Below are 16,124 nucleotides of genomic sequence, written 5' to 3'. Positions count from 1 at the left end.
ATACATTATCATTGTTGTTCATTGACAACTATCCCTCTAGGGACCTGCAACAAGTTAGCCTGTGGCACAGGAAGCCAGAAATCTGAACCTGAAAACTATGCCGAATGCAGAAAGAATCCCAGACCAGATGGTGACTTGGTCCATAGACAGCTTGCAGTCTAGGCAAGTGCCTGAGGAACCACACAGCCTGGGATCCTGGATTTCCTCTGCATTCAGCCAGTATATACTTACATTGTAAGGGATGTAACATTCAGTTTACCTCTATTTACTGCAAAAATCATTTTGGAACTATACTTTCATGTAATTGAAGCTATCAATGTAAGTTAGTAGCAGCCTCTTTTAAAGACTTCAGTCACATTTTCTAAGCCTTAAATGGTATGGGGATTGATCAAACACTGCAGTTAGGCATCAACTACTACAGTTATGCAGCAAGGCTGCAGCTACAATTACCATGTTACCCACTGGATCTGTCACTGATTAATGTACTAATGCAATGTGTAACAATTAACAACACTGTAATGCTATATGTAACAATGTACTGCATACCTGTACTTTCCATTATTAAGTGGATCAAACATTTCAAAGCAATCATCTGGTATTGGTGAAGAAGTTGGAGTCATTTGTGTGGGTACTACTACTGTAGAGGCTTTCATGGATGTTGGAATGGGTACTGAAGCTGTTGTAACTAATGTCTCCAAATGTGCTGTACGTAGAGATGATTTTGATATTGGCAATGTAGACAACTGAATGATAGAAGGCTTAGGGGTGCTTATGATCAAACGTGTGAAAAATGATGATGTATTTACTGTGGAGATTGTAAAGGTGGATGACATAGAAGTTGACAGCACCAAAGAAGACTGCTTTTTAGTGACTGAACTTGTAGCAGAACTAAAGCCCTCTGTTGATATTAATGCACCAGATGTGAACAAAGAGAAGTTCTGCAGTTTATATGTGCTAGTTGCACTAGAGGTCATAGATGGTTGTGCTGGTGTCGAGGTCAGAGAGGAGACAACAGTTGTAATAGTAGCTTGTGTACCTCTTGTACTACTGCTACTAGTATCGCTGGCACTTATAAGTACTGAAGAGCCTGAAATTGTAAACAATGTTTGTTTAATAGTTGTGGAGGCAATGCTACTAGAAGTAGGTGTTGGGCTAGTAGAAATAGTACTAGTAGATTGTGAGGCACCAACTAGACTAGTGGATACATGAGTACTAAACGTCTCTACTGTGGAAGCATCCATGGTAGACAAGGAAGCTGTCGATGTGATTGAAGGGATAACTGATGATGCACTAGAAAGTACTTTAGTAGAAGTTGAGCTAGCAAAACCTACTAGTGTGAAAACTTCGAGTGTGGTTATAGGTAAGGTTGACAGAGTTGATGTAGTTGATGCAGCGATTTTATTTGTGACAATAGAAGATTTTAAAGTGGTAATATATGCTTGAGTGACAGTTGTGGAATAAGTACTGCTATAAGTGAGTGATAAGTTAATTGATGGAATCATTTCACTAATACCAACAGACTGTGAGGTACTAAGTACATTAGTGGGAAAATGAATGATAGAAGTAGAATTACTATGAGATACTGTGGAATCATCCATGGTAGTGGAAGGAGCTACAGAACTAGAGCTACTTGTTGATATCAGCACACCAGAAGTTAGCATGGAGGAGGTCTGCAGTTTGGATGTGCTAGGTACACTCTTGGTCGTAGTTGATATCACTTGGGTTGAGGTTGTTGAAGGTATAGTAGTTTGAGTAGATCTTATAATAGATGTAGTTGCAATACCACTTACAGCCATAGATTTTGAGGTGGTATGAGATGCTTGTGTGAGAATTATGGAGGCAGCACTACTAGTAGTAGTTGTTGGGTTAATAGATGTGATCATTTCATTAACAATACTATTTGATTGTGAGGCACTAAGTGTTCTGGTGGTTAAATGGGTACTGGAAGCCTTAGATGAACTTAACACTGTTGAACCATCCACATTGGAAGAGAAAATTGGGGATGAAACTGAAGAGAAAGTTGGTGATGCTGTAGATAGCATTTTAGTCAAAACTGTAGCAAATGAACTAGAAGCAGCTTTTAAAGATGTGGACGTTTTATGCGTGGATGGAGATGAGGCCTGCATTGTGGATGTATTAGTCACACTTAAAGTAGTAGTTGAGGTTGATAAAATGGTGGTAGTAAATAGTGTGGCAGCAGTTAGCAGTAGTTCTGGACAGCTATCTTTGGTGGAATAAAATTTTACATTGTCTATAGACCACATGTTGCTATTAGAGGTTTCCTGTACCCATTGCAAAGTGACTTTTGGTGATTGTGCAACTCGTGGAACCAACACTACTACTTCCTTGGAAGAAACGTAGGAGGAAGCTGTATAGATTTCTAGTACATTCCAATTAATTCCATGGTTAAGGCTGTATGAAAGCTTAATGGTTTCACCATTGATATACTGGGTGCAATCAAATAAAGAAGACCCAATTCGTAACATAAAACTGATGGCATATATACCAGTCAAGTCTAACTGATGAGACAATAGTTCTCTTGTGCCACTTCTGTCAAACCTAATTCCTCTTGATCCGAAACTACATGGAAGGATCGTGACTTGGCCTCCCTGTACCCTTAGCCATAATTGAGGATTATAGTATCCACTTTCAAAATTCTCTACAACACATGCGTAGGCACAGTGAATTCCTGGTAATGCTCCTTTAATAGCAAATGTATCTATGGACCAGGTGTCTGCATCTTCGACAGATATATTAGCCTGTTTGAATTGAAGCTGAACATTACTTTGTTTTGCAGCTGTAGGAAGATCTATAAATAAATATTGTGTACTTCTGTAATTACTAGAATTGTAAACTGCCATAATGGTCCAATTTGACTCAGTACCCACTTTATAGGCAATTTCAATATCATTACCAGATTCAGGATTTTGGCATGTACCATCTGAAGACCCAATTCGTAAGTAGAATGATAGCTCTATAGCATGAGATAAATCTAAACTTTGACTAACCAATTCTCTGATCCCATCACCATTAAAGTAAGCAGCATTATCAGAATCAGTTACTCCACATGGAGGCAATGTGACATTACCTCCTGTAATTCCTGACCATATTGAAGGATCTATCACATTAACAAACATGTCAGAATATAACTGTATGTCAAATCTTTCCCCGATTTTGACATTGTCAAGAACCCATTCATCATAATTAGTAGAAAGTGTGTGACTTTGTTGGAGCCACTGTAATACCACTGAATTAGCTTTGGCAGCTGCAGGCAAATATATTGTCAATGTTGTGCCAGTTGTGCAGCAACTTGGGGCAAAATATCCAAGTGTTGTAAGGCTTCCAGTGGTACCAATACGATATTGAACATAAATACCTTCTGAAGTACTAGGTTGAGAGCATTTATTATACGACGTTCCAGAAATTAAATAAAAGCTAATTGATTCTACTCCCTGTAAATCTAATGGTTTAGTTACCATTTGCCTTTTACCTGAAGAGATAAATAACATTCCATAATGATTGCTGGATGGCAAACCACATGATTGTATAGACGGTGTGATTCCTGTGACATAATCCCACAATGCAACATCATATTTTCCAGCATCAAAATTATCTGAATAGAAGTTACATGTTCTGAGTGAAGGTGATGGTGTTGCTGTTTGATATGCTACTGGTGGACACTGATCTGGAGAATATATTCCAACATTGTCTATGAACCAAGTGTCTTGTGATGAACCAGAATGTTGAGGTTGTGCCCAACGTAATGATGCACCCTGTGTCCTTACTATACGTGGAATAGGTACTGTTACTGTTGTTGCTCTAGTGTAACTTGTAGCAGTAAAAGTTTGCAATATTTGCCAATTGTAACTCGTCAAAGAGTAGTATAGAATCACATCATCTCCTGTTTCAGCTTGATCACATTCATTATCATAAGAACCAATTTGTAATGTGAAGGAAACAGCATAAAATCCACGTAGGTCAAGAGCATTAGTTATTACTTCTCGTGTTCCACTACCAGTAAAGTACAGGGATCTGCCATAGAACACATCATTACATGGTGGTACAGTAATTGAAGCACCCATTGTTGAGCTCCATAAAGTAGTATCAAACACTCCAGAATTGAAGTTATCTGAGTAACAAGACAATGAGCATTTTGTTTGTGGTTCACTACTGACTATTTCAAAGCTATCAATTGACCATACATCTTTTGATAAGTTTGCTAAGGCACTTTGTATAAAACGAAATTTTACATTGCTGTACTGTAAGGAAGTACTGATGGGAAGGTATACATACTCGGCGTTAAGAAAATTAAGTGCAGAAAATGCACTGATGAGTGTCCAATTACTGTTCACTCCAATTCTGTAAGATAACTCCACACGGTCTCCACTTTCAGGTTTGTCACACTGATTATTTGAAGAGCCAATTCTTAGATAAAAGTTTAAACCAGTCGCATCTCTTAGGTCTAGTGGATGAGTCACAGCTTGTCTTGTGCTGCCTAAGTAAAAGTATAGAGAGCTTCCAGAATGAGTTGGTCCACATGGAGGAGAAGTAGAATTTCCTCCTTGAATAGTAGCCCAAAGGGAAGGGTTGTAGTAATAATCAGTGAAATAATCACTATACAAGGCAGTTGTAATACGAACACCAATCTTCACATCATCCAATACCCACACATCATAGTTAGTGTATTCTGAGTGTGTTGGTTGTGACCATCTTAATGATACTAAGGATGTTTTTGCTGCTTCTGGAAGGTACACTGTAATACTACGTCCATTATAACAACAACTTGGATTGTAGTATTCTATGTTAGTGTAACCTGAGTTACCAATTTTGTACCCAACATATATACCTTCTGTACTGGCAGGTTTCCAGCATCCATTACCTCTACTATACCGGCTAGAGTAAGAACCTGATCTTAAGTAAAAGTTTATGTAATCTACTTCTCTCAAGTCTAATGGGGTTGTTATGGCTTCCCTTGTTGATGAACCAAAAAATGTGATAGCAAAGTGTTGTACATAAGGCAGATCACAGGGTTGCAATTTGATCTGAGCCCCTGTGGCAACTGCCCAAAGACCATTTTTGTACCCTCCAGTATCAAAGTTATCACTATAGTAGTTACAGCTTTCAGGAAGTGGTGATGGAGATGGTGCTGGTAGTTGTGTTGGTGTAATGGTATTCATTATTGGTGGACACTGATCTGGAGAGTACACTCCAACATTGTCTATGAACCAAGTATCTTGTGATAAACCAGAATGATGAGTCTGTGCCCAACGTAATGACACTCCCTGTGTCCTCATTATTAGAGGAATAGGTACAACTACAGTTATAGCTCTACCATATATGTTGCCTTTAGCAGGAAAAATTTGTAAAGTTATCCATTTTTTAAAGAAATAGTACAGAACTACATCATCTCCTGTTTCAGCTTGGTCACACTCATTATCATAAGAGCCTATTTGTAATGTGAATGATATTGCATAGAGTCCACGTAGGTCAAGACTAATGGTTGTTGCTTCCCTTGTTGTATTTCCAGTAAAATACAGAGATTTTCCATGGAACACATCACTACATGGTGGTGCAATAATTGAAGCACCTGATGTTTCCTTCCAAAATGAAGTGTTTACCACTCCAGATTCAAAGTTATCAGAGTAACAAGGAACTGAACATTTCACGTGACTTTCACTTTTGATTATCTCAAAATTGTCTATTGACCAGGTGTCATATGGAGAAGTACCTAATACACTTTGTATAAAACGAAATTGCACATTGTTGTAAGATAAGGAACTGTCAATCGAAAAATACACATTCTTTGCATCATGATACCCAAGAGGGGTAAATGTATGCTTAAGTGTCCATCCACTATTTACTCCTATTCGGTAAGATAGCTTCACACCTTCTCCACTCTCAGCATTATCACATACACCATTAGAGCCAATTCGTAAGTAGAACCTCATACCAGTTGCTTCTCTTAGATCTAGTGGATGAGTCACAGCTTCTCTAATGCCATTCATATTGAAATAAAGAGCATAATCAGAGTGAGTTGGTCCACATGGAGGGGTAACAACACTTCCTCCCTGAACAGTAGACCAGAAAGAAGGGTTGTACAAGTGAGTGAAATGATCACTGTACAATACAGTCTCAATAACTTCACCAATCTTGATATCATCCAATACCCACATATCATAGTTAGTGGATCCTGAGTGTGACTGTGACCATCTTAATGATACAGAGGTTGTTTTTGCTGCCTCTGGAAGATATATCTTAATACTTTTCCCACTAATACAACAACTTGGATTATAGTATTCTATGGTTGTATAACCTGATATGCCAATTTTGAAATCAAAAGATAGACCCTCTGTACTGGCAGGTAATCGACATCCATTGCTGCTATGACCAGATATCAAGTAAAAGCTGATGAAATCTACACCTCTCAAGTCCAAAGGATGTGTTATAGCTTCCCTTGTCAAAGCTCCATAAAATTGCAAAGCATGATGCTGTAAATAAGGCAGACCACAAGGCTGTAATGTGACCTGTAATCCAGTAACTGCTGCCCAAAGACTAGTTTTGTATTCCCCAGTATCAAAGTTATCACCATAGTACTTGCAAGTTTCAGGAGGAGGTGTTGGGGATGGTGCTGGTAGAGGTGTTGGGGATGGTGCTGGTAGAGGTGTTGGTGGTGGCACAATCAAGTTGGTTGTTGTTGGCGGTGGACAGTGACCTGGAGAGTACACTCCAACATTGTCTATGAACCAAGTGTCTTGTGATGAACCAGAATGTTGAGGTTGTGTCCAACGTAATGATACTCCTTGTGTCCTCATTATGAGAGGAATAGGTACTGTCACTGTTGTTGCACTAGTAAAATTGTGATCCGTAGCAGGAAAGGTTTTCAACTTCACCCAATTGGAACTTACAAAGGAATAATACAGAATCACATCATCTCCTGTTTCAGCTTGGTCACACTCATTGTCATAAGAACCAATTTGCAATATGAATGATATTGCATATGTTCCACGTAGGTCAAGACCAATAGTTGTTGCTTCCCTTATTGTATTTCCAGTAAAATATAAAGATTTGCCATGGAACACATCACTACATGGTGGTACAATAATTAAAGCACCTGACGTTTCCTTCCAAAATGAAGTGTTAACCACTCCAGATTCAAAGTTATCAGAGTAACAAGGAACTGAACATTTCACTTGACCTTCACTTTTGATTATCTCAAAATTGTCTATTGACCAGGTGTCATATGGAGAAGCACCTAATACATTTTGCATAAAACAAAATTGCACATTGCTGTATAATAAGGAAGTGTCAATGGGAAAATACATGTTCTTTGAACTATGATACCCAAAAGGAGAAAATGTGTACTTCAGTGTCCATCTACTATTCACTCCTATTCTGTAGGATAACTCCACACCTTCTCCACTCTCAGCATTATCACATACACCATTAGAGCCAATTCGTAAGTAAAATCTCATACCAGTTGCTTCTCTTAGATCTAGTGGACGAGTCACTGCTTCTCTAATTCCATTCATATTGAAATAAAGAGCATTATCAGAGTGAGTTGGTCCACATGGAGGGGTAACAACACTTCCTCCAAGAATAGTAGACCAGAAGGAAGGGTTATACAGATTAGTGAAGTAATCACTGTACAAGACAGTCTCAATTACTTCACCAATCTTGATATCATCCAATACCCACACATCATAGTTAGTGGATCCTGAGTGTGACTGTGACCATCTTAATGATACAGAGGTTGTTTTTGCTGCCTCTGGAAGATACATTTTTATATTTTTTCCATTAATACAACAGCTTGGATTATAGTATTCTAACATCACATAGCCTGAGGAACCAATTTTGTACCCAACAGATAGACCTTCTGTACTGCTAGGTGTCTGACATCCATTGCTGCTGTAGCCTGATATCAAATAAAAGCTGATGGAATCTACTCCTCTCAAATCCAAAGGATGTGATGTGACTTCTCTTTTTGAAGCTGCATAAAATTGCATAGCATAATGTAGTAAATAAGACAAACCACAAGGCTGTGATATGACCTTTACCCCAGTAACAGTTGTCCAAAGACTGGTCTTATATTCTCCAGTATCAAAATTATCATGGTAGTAGTGACAACTTTCAGGAGGAGGCATTGAGGCTGGTGGTGGTGGTGGCGTTGATAATGGCATGATCGTGCTTGCTGTTGTTGGTGATGGTGTACACTGATTTGGAGAGTATACTCCAACATTGTCTATGAACCAAGTGTCTTGTGATGAACCAGAATGTTGAATTTGTGCCCAACGTAATGATACACCCTGTGTCCTTATTTTGAGTGGAATAGGTACAACTGCAGCTGTAGCTCTAGTGTATTTGTTGCCTTTAACTGGAAAGGTTTGCAACTTTACCCAATTGGAACTTACAGAGGAATAATACAGAATCACATCATCTCCTGCTTCAGCTTGGTCACACTCATTATCATAAGAACCAATTTGTAAACTGAATGATATTGCATATGTTCCACGTAGATCAAGACCAATGGTTACTGCTTCCCTTGTTCCATTTCCAGTAAAGTACAGAGATCTACCATAGTACACATCACTACATGGTGGTACAGTAATTATAGCACCTGATATTGACTTCCAAAGAGAATCATTAACAACTCCAGATTCAAAGTTATCAGAGTAACAAGGAATTGAACATTTCACTTGACCTTCACTTTTGATTATCTCAAAATTGTCTATTGACCAGGTGTCATATGGAGAAGTACCTAATACACTTTGCATAAAACGAAACTGCACATTGTTGTACAATAAGGAAGTGTCAATAGGAAAATACACAACTTTTGTACTAAGATACCCAAAAGGAGAAAATGTGTGCATGAGTGTCCATCTGCTAGTCACTCTTAGTCGGAAAGATAACTCCACACCTTCTCCACGCTCAGCATTATCACATACAGCATTAGAGCCAATTCGTAAGTAGAACCTCATAGCAGTTGCTTCTCTTAGATCTAGTGGGTGAGTCACAGCTTCTCTAATGCCATTCATATTAAAATAAAGAGCATTATCAGAGTGAGTAGGTCCACATGGAGGGGTAACAACACTTCCTCCCTGAACAGTAGACCAGAAAGAAGGGTTGTACAAGTGAGTGAAATGATCACTGTACAATACAGTCTCAATAACTTCACCAATCTTGATATCATCCAATACCCACACATCATAGTTAGTGTATCCTGAGTGTGACTGTGACCATCTTAATGATACAGAGGTTGTTTTTGCTGCCTCTGGAAGATATATCTTAATACTTTTCCCACTAATACAACAACTTGGATTATAGTATTCTATGGTTGTATAACCTGATATGCCAATTTTGAAATCAAAAGATAGACCCTCTGTACTGGCAGGTGATCGACATCCATTGCTGCTATGACCAGATATCAAGTAAAAGCTGATGAAATCTACACCTCTCAAGTCCAAAGGATGTGTTATAGCTTCCCTTGTCAAAGCTCCATAAAATTGCAAAGCATGATGCTGTAAATAAGGCAGACCACAAGGCTGTAATGTGACCTGTAATCCAGTAACTGCTGCCCAAAGACTAGTTTTGTATTCCCCAGTATCAAAGTTATCACCATAGTACTTGCAAGTTTCAGGAGGAGGTGTTGGGGATGGTGCTGGTAGAGGTGTTGGTGGTGGCACAATCAAGTTGGTTGTTGTTGGCGGTGGACAGCGACCTGGAGAAAACACTCCAACATTATCTATGAACCAAGTGTCTTGTGATGAACCAGAATGTTGAGGTTGTGTCCAACGTAATGATACTCCTTGTGCCCTCATTATGAGAGGAATAGGTACTGTCACTGTTGTTGCACTAGTAAAATTGTGATCCGTAGCAGGAAAGGCTTTCAACTTCACCCAATTGGAACTTACAAAGGAATAATACAGAATCACATCATCTCCTGTTTCAGCTTGGTCACACTCATTGTCATAAGAACCAATTTGCAATGTGAATGATATTGCATATGTTCCACGTAGGTCAAGACCAATGGTTGTTGCTTCCCTTATTGTATTTCCAGTAAAATATAAAGATTTGCCATGGAACACATCACTACATGGTGGTACAATAATTAAAGCACCTGACGTTTCCTTCCAAAATGAAGTGTTAACCACTCCAGATTCAAAGTTATCAGAGTAACAAGGAACTGAACATTTCACTTGACCTTCACTTTTGATTATCTCAAAATTGTCTATTGACCAGGTGTCATATGGAGAAGCACCTAATACATTTTGCATAAAACGAAATTGCACATTGCTGTACAATAAGGAAGTGTCAATAGGAAAATACACAACTTTTGTACTAAGATACCCAAAAGGAGAAAACATATGCTTAAGCATCCATCTCATATTCACTCCTATTCGGAAAGATAACTTCACACCTTCTCCACTCTCAGCATTATCACATACACCATTAGAACCAATTCGTAAGTAAAACCTCATAGCAGTTGCTTCTCTTAGATCTAGTGGGTGAGTCACAGCTTCTCTAATGCCATTCATATTGAAATAAAGAGCATTATCAGAGTGAGTAGGTCCACATGGAGGGGTAACAACACTTCCTCCCTGAACAGTAGACCAGAAGGAAGGGTTGTAGACATTAGTGAAATGATCACTGTACAATACAGTCTCAATAACTTCACCAATCTTGATATCATCCAATACCCACACATCATAGTTAGTGTATCCTGAGTGTGACTGTGACCATCTTAATGATACAGAGGTTGTTTTTGCTCCCTCTGGAAGATATATCTTAATACTTTTCCCACTAATACAACAACTTGGATTATAGTATTCTATGGTTGTATAACCTGATATGCCAATTTTGAAATCAAAAGATAGACCCTCTGTACTGGCAGGTGATCGACATCCATTGCTGCTATGACCAGATATCAAGTAAAAGCTGATGAAATCTACACCTTTCAAGTCCAAAGGATGTGTTATAGCTTCCCTTGTCAAAGCTCCATAAAATTGTAAAGCATGATGCAGTAAATAAGGCAGACCACAAGGCTGTAATGTGACCTGTAATCCAGTAACTGCTGCCCAAAGACTAGTTTTGTATTCCCCAGTATCAAAATTATCACTATAATACTTACAAGTTTCAGGAGAAGGTGTTGGGGATGGTGCAGGCAGTGGTGTTGGTAATGGCATTGTCATTTTGGTTGTTGTTGTTGGCGGTGATGAGCACTGATTTGGAGAAAACACTCCAACATTATCTATGAACCAAGTGTCTTGTGATGAACCAGAATGTTGAGTTTGTGCCCAACGTAATGACACTCCCTGTGTCCTTACAAAGAGTGGAATAGGTACTACTACAGTTGTAGCTCTAGTGTAAATAGAGTTTATAGCAGAAAACGTGTGTAACATTACCCAACTTGAGCTTTCCAAGGAATAAGACAGAATTATATCATCTCCTTTCTCAGCTTGATCACACTCATTATCATAAGAACCAATTTGTAAATTGAATGATATTGCATAGAGTCCACGTAGGTCAAGACCAATGGTTGTTGCTTCCCTTGTTCGATTTCCAGTAAAGTACAGAGATCTACCATAGTACACATCACTACATGGTGGTACAGTAATTATAGCACCTGATATTGACTTCCAAAGAGAATCATTAACAACTCCAGATTCAAAGTTATCAGAGTAACAAGGAACTGAACATTTCACTTGACCCTCACTTTTGAGTATTTCAAAATTGTCTATTGACCAGGTGTCATATAAAGAAGTACCTAATACACTTTGCATAAAACGAAATTGCACATTGTTGTATAATAAGGAACTGTCAATAGTAAAATAAAAATTCTTTGCACTACCATACCCAAAAGGAGAAAATGTTTGCATAAGTATCCACCTCATCTTTGTTCCTATTCGATAAGATAACTCCACACCTTCTCCACTCTCAGCATTATCGCATGTACTATCTGATGAGCCAATTTGTAAGTAGAACCTCATACCAGTTGCTTCTCTTAGATCTAGTGGATGAGTCACAGCTTCTCTAATTCCATCCAAATTGAAATAAAGAGCATTATCAGAATGTGTCGGTCCACATGGAGGAGTAACAACACTTCCTCCCTGAACAGTAGACCAGAAGGAAGGATTGTAGACATGAGTGAAATAATCGCTATGCAATACTGTCTCAATAACTTCACCAATCTTTACATCATCCAATACCCACACATCATAGTTGGTGTATCCTGAGTGTGATGGTTGTGACCATCTCAATGACACTGAGGTTGTCTTAGCTGCTTCTGGAAGATACACCATTACATAATGTCCATTGTAATACCAGCTTGTAGGATAAGCTTCAATGGTTGTATAAGTTGAATTACCAATCTTGTAACTAATATATATGACTTCACTACTGCTGGGTGCTCTGCATTCATAATAACCTGACATCAAAAAGAAAGTAATGTAATCTACTCCTCTCAAGTCTAATGCGTGAGTTATAACTTCTCTTGTTGAAGAACCAAGAAATTGCATTGCATAATGTTGTAAATGAGACATACGACAGGGTTGTGATGTGACCTGTACCCCTGTAACAGTTGCCCACAAACTAGTCTTATATTCTCCTGTGTCAAAATTATCAGCAAAGTAGTTACATGTTTCAGGAGGAGCAGGAGGAGGTATTGAAGATGTTGCTGGTGGTGTTGGCAGAGATATAGATATTACATTAGGCGGGCACTGATCTGGAGAGTACACTCTGACATTGTCTATGAACCAAGCATCTTGTGATGAACCAGAATGTTGAGGTTGTGCCCAACGTAATAACACTCCCTGCATTCTTATTGTATGTGAAATAGGTACAGTTACTGTGATTGCTCTAGTATAACTTGTAGCAGCAAAAGTTCGTAATATTTGCCATTCAGAGCCCACCAAGGAATAAGACAGAATTATGTCATCTCCTGTTTCAGCTTGGTCACACTCATTATCATAAGAACCAATTTGTAAAGTGAATGATATTGCATAGAGTCCACGTAGATCAAGTGCATTAGTTATTGCTTCCCTTGTTCCACTACCAGTGAAGTACAGAGATCTACCATTGAAAACTTCATTACATGGTGGTACGATAATTGAAGCACCTGATAATAACTTCCAAAGTGAGGAATTAGCAACTCCAGATTCAAAGTTATCAAAATAACAAGGCACTGAACATTTCACTTGACCTTCACTACTGATTATTTCAAAGTTATCTATTGACCAGGTGTCATATGGAGAGGTAGCCCATACACTTTGCAGAAAACGAAATTGCACATTGTTGTAACGTAAAGTATTATCAATAGAAAAATACACATACTTAGCAACCTTAAATGCAAATGGAGAAAATGCATTAAAATTCTTCCAACCACTGTTCCTTCCTATGCGATAAGATAATGTTATGCCTTCTCCACTGTCAGCATTTTCGCACATATTGTTTGACGAACCAATTTGTAAGTAAAATCTCATACCTGTTGCATCTCTAAGATCTAATGGTCGAGTCACAGCTTCTCTTATACCAGCCAAATTGAAATAAAGTGCATTATCAGAGTGTGTTGCTCCACAAGGAGGAATACTAACGCTTCCTCCTTGAATAGTAGACCAGAAGAAAGGGTTGTACAAGTGAGCAAAATTATCACTGTACAAGACAGTCTCAATAACTTCACCAATCTTGACATCATCCAGTACCCACACATCATAGTTGGTGACTTCTGTGTGTGATGGCTGTGACCATCTTAATGACACTGAGGTTGTCTTAGCTGCTTCTGGAAGATACACCATTACATAATATCCATTGTAATACCAGCTTGTAGGATAAGCTTCAATGGTTGTATAAGCTGAATTACCAATCTTGTAACTAATATATAAGACTTCACTACTGCTGGGTGTTCTGCATCCATTACTGAAGTAAGAACCTGACATCAAGAAGAAAGTGATGTAATCTACTCCTCTCAAGTCTAATGCGTGAGTTATAACTTCTCTTGTTGAAGAACCAAGAAATTGCATTGCATAATGTTGTAAATGAGACATACGACAAGGTTGTGATGTGACCTGTACCCCTGTAACAGTTGCCCACAAACTAGTCTTATATTCTCCTGTGTCAAAATTGTCAGCAAAGTAGTTACAGGTGTCAGGAGGAGGAGGAGGTGATGGAGTTGGTAGAGGAGGTGGTGTTCTTGTTTGATAAGATACTGGTGGACACTGATTTGGAGAGTACACTCCAACATTATCTATGAACCAAGTGTCTTGTGATGAGCCAGAATGTTGAGTTTGTGCCCAACGCAATGACACTCCCTGCATCTTTACTGCACGTGTAATAGGTACTGTTATTGTTGTTGCTCTAGAGTAATTAGTAGCAGCAAAAGACCGCAATAATTGCCAATTGGAACCTGGTAAGGAATAGTATAGAAGCACATCATCTCCTGCTTCAGCTTGGTCACACTCGTTATCAATAGAGCCAATTTGTAAAGTGAATGATATTGCATAGAGCCCACGTAAGTCAAGAAAATTAGTGATGGCTTCCCTTGTTCCATTTCCAGTGAAGTACAGTGATCTTCCATAGTTGCATGGTGGTATTATTATTGAAGCACCTGATGTTGACGTCCAAAGAGAAGCATTAACAACTCCAGATTCAAAGTTATCAGAATAACAAGCAGTTGAACATTTCACTTGACTTTCACTACTGATTATTTCAAAATTATCTATTGACCAGGTATCATATTGAGAAGTAGCCCACACTCTTTGCAGAAAACGAAATTGCACATTGTTGTAACGTAAAGTATTATCAATAGAAAAATACACATACTTAGCATCATTAAATGCAAATGGAGAAAATGCATTAAAATTCTTCCAACCACTGTTCCTTCCTATACGATAAGATAATGTTATGCCTTCTCCACTGTCAGCATTTTCACACACATTAGTTGATGAACCAATTTGTAAGTAAAATCTCATACCTGTTGCATCTCTAAGATCTAGTGGTCGAGTCACAGCTTCTCTTATACCAGCCAAATTGAAATAAAGTGCATTATCAGAGTGTGTTGCTCCACAAGGAGGAATACTAATGCTTCCTCCTTGAATAGTAGACCAGAAGAAAGGGTTGTACAAGTGACCAAAATTATCACTGTACAAGACAGTCTCAATAACTTCACCAATCTTGACATCATCCAATACCCACACATCATAGTTAGTGGATCCTGAGTGTGACTGTGACCATCTTAATGATATGGAGGTTGTCTTAGCTGCTTCTGGAAGGTACATTTTTATACTAAGTCCATTATAACAGCAACTTGGATTATAGTATTGAATGGTAGTGTAACCTGAGTTACCAATTTTGTACCCAACATATATACCTTCTGTACTGGCAGGTTTCCAGCATCCATTACCTGTACTAGACCGGCTAGAGTAAGAACCTGATCTTAAGTAAAAACTGATGTAACCTACTCCTCTCAAGTCCAGTGGGTGAGTTATAATTTCCCTTGTTGAAGAATCAAAAAATTGAAATGCATAATGTCGCAAATAAGACAACTTGCAAGGTTGTAATGCAATCTGTACCCCAGTGACAGTTGCCCAAAGGGTATTCTTGTATGCACCAGTGTCAAACTTATCAGAATAGTGGTTGCACACATAAGAGCTTGAAGTGGTTGTGGGTGTTGTTATTACAATTGTAGTATTTTCAGTTATACTTGAAGGTGGGCATTCATCAGGTGAATATGCTGCAAAGTCTTTTAATGACCAAACACTGGGTGAGTTACTTGGCTGGGATATGCGTAAAGAAACTGTTTGATGTCTTGCTTGCAGTATAAGTGGAACTGTAACTCTTTTCTCTATTACAAATTCCTTGCCTTGAAAGTATTTCAGCTCATTCCAAGTACTACCATTGTTAGTTGAATAACTTACTATCACAGTTTCTCCATAATGAGCTACACTACAGTATCCAGTGTTACTGTATGTTACAATCTGCAGTGTAAAGCTAATGGCATACAAACCTCGTAAGTCTAAATTTTGAGTTATGGCTTGTCTGCTACCACTCTGATCAAAGTATAATCCACTACTTGGAGAACTGCTGCAGGGAGGTCTTGTTACTCTAGCCCCTTCTACTCTATTCCATACTTCTGT

Source organism: Dysidea avara, chromosome 5 (assembly GCF_963678975.1).
Source record: "Dysidea avara chromosome 5, odDysAvar1.4, whole genome shotgun sequence".
In the NCBI taxonomy this organism is placed as follows: Eukaryota; Metazoa; Porifera; class Demospongiae; order Dictyoceratida; family Dysideidae; genus Dysidea; species Dysidea avara.
The sequence above is the reverse complement of the archived record's forward strand: the minus strand, read 5'-3'. Positions refer to the sequence as shown.